At 34.1% G+C, this 7,063-nt stretch overlaps 1 non-coding gene across 1 annotated transcript; it reads right to left on the bottom strand.

The window, feature by feature from the left end:
- Positions 1–302: 302 nt before the first annotated feature.
- Positions 303–375, bottom strand: TRNAK-UUU (transfer RNA lysine (anticodon UUU)). The gene has a single exon. It is a non-coding gene; the product is annotated as a tRNA-Lys (tRNA).
- Between the last annotated feature and the right edge of the window lie 6,688 nt (positions 376–7,063).

Genomic DNA, 7,063 nt, shown 5'->3' with positions numbered 1-7,063 from the left:
CTTGCCTTTAAAGTAACATTTCTGTAAATTTCAGTAAGGTTAAATTTGTTGCTAAAATTTTGAGTTTAAAGGAAATTCCTTTTCCACTTTATTAAGATTGTTTTCCAAAATTGCTTCGTACGATTGTCCTTACACCTGTATGTACGTTTTAATGGTATTACAAAATTACCTTACGTCTTAAAAATAATATTGGCATTTCCAATGTATTTGGAAATAAAATAATTTTATTCATTCCTAAGAAACCTAGATCAAAAAAATGAAATAAAATATAAAATAATTAAAAAAAAAAGAAAAAAATTTTACGCCCGAACAGGGACTCGAACCCTGGACCCTCAGATTAAAAGTCTGATGCTCTACCGACTGAGCTATCCAGGCTACGCTTATAACTGGTTTTGATCAGCACTCAACTGTTGTTGGCACTAAAGTGTAAATTAAATAGGCTGTACTGTTTTTACTTTTTTTTTTTTTTATAATAAATCATCTCTGATTATTTAATTAAGTTAGAATGCATTTATTTTAGAAATTTAGCAACTTATAAATGTTATTTTACAATTTTGTAAAGATAAGAGTAATTTCTTGTTAAGTCCCGAGCAGCGAGTGAAAATTTATGTCAGAGGCAACAGAATCGATAAAAGTATCAACACTTACCCGATTTTCTCCCACTATATTCTCCAAATTCTAACTTATATACGTTTACCGAATATATACTTACAAACTTCGAATTTTGAAACTTATCTTTATAAATCTTATTTGAAACGGCACAGCGCTCTGAAATGATACTTCAGAAAACTCCGAAGAAATTTCTAATAAAAATGATTCTAAAAAAGAACTATTATATGTATATTACATATACACACAGTTTAGAATATAATCGTAGGCAGCATTTTCCGAAAATATAAAATTGAAAAATCTTGTCAGCAAAATGGTATTTCTATTAGTGAAATTTGCTGCAAATTTCCACTTTTGCTTTCATATTTATCCTTAAAATAAGACACAGGCTTGTACATTATACTGAAAAGGCATTCTAGAGGTAAGTCTAATCACCCCTCTTTCCCAGATGTGGCCTTAATTGAGTTTCCCTGGGATAATGTATACTAAATAAACGTTGAAGATCATTATAAGTACAATGTGTACACAATGTTATAAGAAAATAGTCGGTACCTTTTTCGAGATAGTTTCAAAAAATAAAATAAAATAATTGTTTTACGAAGTGTTAAACGCGGTTAAGAGACTTTGTTCGCAGTGGTAAGTCAGGTGTGCTTGGGGGACTTAATGCAAACAAAGTTTTTCTCTATGTTGTGTTATTTAGTTCATCCACACAGATCATTTCCAAAAAAGTATTTTTTTGGCCTTGATACTCATAAGTTGTTATTGTATCAAAAAGGTTTAGATATTTACTAACTAGCATGAACTTTATTTAAAATAATCTTTATTTTTATTTACTTCGAAGAAATCAACACAACTTAATTCAAGTATGAATTGGCAACGCAATAAAACATTTATTGCTGATTTAGCCAAACTATCTCTTTCTTCTAATAGGATGAAAAAATAACTGTCAGTTTCAGTCATGATAAACTTTATTATACCGAGCTTTCGACCTAGGGACTAGGTCATCTTCAGGGCTATGGAACATATTTACAGTGTGTTAACAATAATTATATTAAAATGAATATGTATAATTTAACGTAACTTACAAAAATTATTTACCTAATTGACAATGGAATATATGGTGTGTTTTCTCGTCTGCTCATGGACTGAGTGTGATCGGTCTTTTTGTGTGATATGTGTTTGGTTGTGAGGGAAGTCAGTGTTGCCAATTGTCAAGTATTTTGTAGTAAGTTTGCGTAAATGTTGTTTAAATTGTTGGTGTCAGTTTTTAAATTTATACTGTTTTCTATCTTTGATATGTATATCATTTTTTCATTCTACTGAAACTATGAATCAGTCACCAAAAATAATGAACCGTATTTCATTCTTTAAAAGGTATTGAAAATATTCTTTTTCTGCAACCATGTAGGGAAGTTCTCATTACTCAATTAAAATCAGCTGTGTAATGCCCAACTTCCCACACTAGTGGGGGGAAATTCCCATTAGGGTCACTTTCCGCACTAGTGAGTGGAAAAACTTTATTGTGCTCCCTTTATATAAGAAGTTTTGTTATTAACATAAATATTTTCTGTAAAACTCTAATAAGCTTATTTTTTTTTTTTTTTTTTTTTTTTTTTAATTTGTTTATTTATTTTGCAACTATAATAGATATAACAAGCAAAAGGGATGAGAGTAAGGAAATGGCGCAAATACACGGGCACGCACATATATGCACTTATATACACGCGCGCGCATATGCATGTGCGCCAAGAGGCGTGAGTGGAGTGAACGACGACCATCCAGTGATGGAAGCCGTTAGTTCGCCTGATTGGCAAGCTTACACAGCAACCATCCTAGGAGGTCGGCGTTGTGTTGAGATGGTCGCGTGGCCACCGCCGCTTTAGTCTGCGATGAGGATTAGAAGGAAGTGTTGTGGTAGACATGTTGTGGATAAGAGGGTTGTAATGACTGTGTAGATTTGAGTGGAGTTTTGTGTAGCGAGATTGTGCTATTTCAGAAACGAGAGGAATATTGAGATCAGTGTGTATTGTATGATTGGAGACGTAGAAAGGAGCGTTAACTATTGTTCTCAGGATTTTTGATTGTAAGGTCTGAAGTCGGTTGATGTTCGATTTTTTGGCACTTCCGTAGAGTTGTATTCCGTACGTCCATATTGGGGCAAGTAGAGCGGTATATAAAGATCGTTTGTTCGTCAGGGTCAGTTTTGATCGTTTGTCGAGTAGCCTTTTCAACATTTTATATCGGAGATTGAGGTCAATTCGTTTGAGTCTCGTGTGTGGGTTCCACGTCAGTCGTTTGTCAAGATGTAGTCCGAGATATCGTACTTGGTTAGTCGTTGGTATAGAAGTATTGTGGAAGGAGAGAGGAGGGAGAGTTTTCTTGTTTAGAGTGAATACTATGTATTTAGATTTTGATTCATTCACTTTGATTAATAAGCTTATTTAAATTTATTTTATTTAAATAATTAAAAAAAAAACGAATATTAAAAAATAAAATAAAAATTGAAAGGAATATAGAAATAAAAATAATACTTTAATAAATAATTAGATATTTTTAATTATAACAGTTAAAAAGGTTATAGTGTTACCTTATAGAAATTTAAAATGGATTCTTGCGATTCCTGTTTAGAAAACACTCCTCCATCAATAAAAGAAACAGCAGAAAATGTAATAAGTAATGTGAATACGTAAGTAATGTAAATAATTGTAATATAACAATAAATGTTTATAATAAATAAATTACTTTTTGTAGACTGTAAAAATGAAATTTTTAATTTTTTGAGTTAATAAATCTAATGGTTGCAGAAAAAATATAATATTTAACTCGAGTGTCAAGTATTTTCCTCACACTCGGCAATTTGCACTTGCACACGCCTCGCTTCGCTCGCTTGTGCGTGCAAACCCTGCCTCGCGTGAGGAAAAGTACTACTTTCCACATTGTTAAATAAATAACTATTGCACGGACGCAGATCTGTGTCTGGCATGCTAAAAATGTATTTTATAATTATTTTTTTTATAAAATTTTGCTCACAGCGTTTAGCGAAAATGTTTACGTGCACCTTTCGATTTTTATCAAATTACCAAGAGAAATTGATGCTCTGGCTGGGGATTCTAGGTCCGTAGTTTTTTTTTGGGGGGGGGGGGGCTTTTGGCTTTTTTTTTGGCATTGGCTTCCGCCATACAGCCAGCATCGTCTAGGTGCTTATCACTAGAATAACACTCACTCTCCATTCTTACTTATAAATACAGTCGCTTCACACATTCATCCCTCTACTCTATACAACTATTTACATAAACTACAACTAATGGATGGATCAGTACTCTATATTCCTGCATCCTTATAGCTTAACCGAAATTAAAATCACGTAATTTTTCTGTAATCATTTTCTTGCATTCATGCAAAACGGGAAATATGGCTATCCTTATTATAATTCACAATACTCAGTATTGTGTTACTCATTTCTCTTAGCCGCCTTAACCAACCTATCCTACAAGTACTTCCAATTTCAGAGAACGAAATCATCAATAGCCTTTGTTGATCTTCAATCTCTTTCAAAGTTGTACGGCCTTAAGAAACATCATCTCTCTTAAAATTCGCTCCAAAGCCACACGCTCCACTTTAGTCAAGCTAGAGGCATCGTCCTTATATACGAGTAGAGTCTATTTCTCTACTGGAAAGAATTTGGCATAATTTATATAAATATAACAAACCATTTAAGATTTTTTTCCCCCTTCACATACCGACTAAAATACCTTATTGCTGTAGAATTATTTAAGGTTGAGCGTGAAATTTCCATTTGCCTAATGGATGTTGAAGGTTACGTCCTACCTGAGTGAAGTTCCACAGGAAACTAAGAAGAAAAGAGGGCGGACCGTCACTAACTGTACAGACTGTACGATAGATACACTCAGCGGGGCTCTCCTTGTTTCAAATTATAAACTATTCCCGACAATTAAGAATCTCCAGCACTCTTTAATTATTATTCTTTCTTGCTCTAATATTTACTTTCACATCCCAACAGTCCCTTTTTTCTCACTTCTAATTAATCAAGGGAAGATGTCTGTTGATCAATTACTTTTTTTTTCTCTTTGGTTTTACGTTTTCGTAGTTTAAAAAGTATTATTTAGCTTCTTAACGCTGAATTCTGGAAACTTTTTAATGCTAAAAAATCTGGAGCTAATACTGAATCTCTTCGCGATTTAGTAATCAACATTTCGTTTCTCGATTTGTGCGATAAAATTGCTAAAACAACAAAATTGATTCAATAAAATAGCGTTTCCCAATCAATCGATTTTATTCGAATTCCCTAAGACCATTAGACCGAGATTCGAACAAAGTACCACCACAATATATCTCAGCTTTGTGGGTGTCGCCTCTAACTGCGCAGCTATTGGGACACATAGTATTGATAATTAATTGTGCCACAATAATCTCGACTAGTATTAAAATCAGGAGTGTTTGAAAATCTGCCTCATTATTTGTTCACGCTCAATATAAAGTAGAAAGATTGCATCGAATAACTCTAGCCTGCCTAGATCTTGACTTCGCCACCATAAGTGCTGCTACAAGCAAAGCGTGGGAGTCCAGAGTTTTGGCTTGCCTATCCGTTGATTGTGCCCATTTTGAACAGATTGTTTAAAAAAAATAACCTAATTTTGGCCATAAACTGAAATTAGTTTTTCATATTTTAAATTACTATAACTTTTGAAAAACCTAACCGATTTCAAAAAATTTTTTTTGTTGTTTTTAGGAGCTCAAATACTATAAAAATATGCAAAAAAAAATATAACGTTCCATTTGAAAAACAAAAGTTAGATGCTGTATCTCGAGGTACAGAGGTTTAGAAAAATGGGTCAATCACTGAAAATAAACTAGACTAAAAATTATTAAATTCGGGTTTTTTATTTTTTCGAAATTTCCCGCCGTTAAAAAAAAAAGTTGGAGCACATAACTCTGGTCACCCTGTATATTTAAGATTGCCCTCTACTCAGATTAAAACGTTATTTGATGTCTATGGGGGAAAAAAAACAGAAATGAAAAATGCCAGGAAATCAAGTTAATTTGTTTGAAACCTCCCAATTTTTGTTTATTGTTTTTTTGGTAAATAATCGACAATTGGTTACTTCTAATAATGCAAATATTTATACTGTTGGTAATAAATATGGCACTGTTCATGGTGAATGATATAAAAGGATTACATTTAACACGAGGTTTAAATGAAACATATTTAAGGTTTCGGTCCGTACTGATCCTCTCCCTTTTATTCATATTATCAGAGAAAGAGAGAAATAGATAGTATGGCGCTTGCAACTATATACATCGACACGCAAGCTTAAGCTGCACTGAGCTGTTGCACTTTGAACCAGGTTGGTTAGGGCATCAGAGCTATATAGGCTTGTGTCATAGAATTGTGCTTGCAACATATGAGTGAGCGTGCATTACGCACGGCCTGTTGTGAAGTGATTAGGGTACAAATCCTGTTATCTGTGCGAGGCTTGATGGTTCAACCTTCGACATTTAATATATGTTGGAACCTCTCTTTATGTGAAGAGATCGGCACTGCTCCTGGTAAATAATATTACTAGAATATTGTTGATAATATTGAACAAACGTTGAAGTAGGAATTTGATGATGTATTTAAACTAAAGGTGATAAATAAAGTAATTACTTTATAATGGTTAGCGCAGAGAGATGTCCAGTTTCTATGATCAAATGCACAAACGTTGTGCATGAACGTTGAAACAAAAGTTGAATTAAAAATATGATAAGTATTTTTGCTATACATTCGTATCTTGCTTAACTCAGACGACAGTACTATAATTACGTGGAGGGTTTAAAATCGTTTGGCAGTATTACGTTAATTGCTGAAGATGAAACAGTTGTGTTTGAATATAGTTCCTCGTTTCATAATCTGTTTCATGGAGAAAGAGAAGTAATGAGAATAGAAAACTATTTCTAAAAAAAAAAAAAATTCAAATATAGTTTGGTGAAACGGTAAGACAATAGAATGTTTGTATGTACCCAGAGGAAGGCGTTTGATGACTGGGTTGGGTAACGAGCCATTGTAGCTGCCGAACCCTAGCGCTAACACGAAGGCACAGCCGTACGGACACAAGAGCGAGTCCTAGCTATGTGTTAGGAGGCAAGGCTCGGCTTGGCTGGGAAACGGCGACAAACTCGTCGACGAGTAACAGCGCAGAAGAGTTGGAACGGCGGCGCAGTCTGTTCTTGTCATTCTCATTAACTCTGTGAATACACCTGCCAGTTACTCTGCATCCTTCTCGTCATAGTCAGCTCCTCATCATACTCACTGTGTACACAATGTATAGTTTAAAATGTGATTTCCAGGGCACCTTGTTTCCATCTGTTCCCCACTCTCCATTGCTTTCCAATAGTACACCTTCCAGACATTCCAAACTCCAGCCAAACTTGCAAAATAATTACCAGACTTCAT

Source organism: Rhodnius prolixus, unplaced genomic scaffold (assembly GCF_049639745.1).
Source record: "Rhodnius prolixus isolate KJV_2025 unplaced genomic scaffold, Rpr scaffold_4, whole genome shotgun sequence".
Taxonomy (NCBI): Eukaryota; Metazoa; Arthropoda; class Insecta; order Hemiptera; family Reduviidae; genus Rhodnius; species Rhodnius prolixus.
The sequence above is the reverse complement of the archived record's forward strand: the minus strand, read 5'-3'. Positions and strand labels throughout refer to the sequence as shown.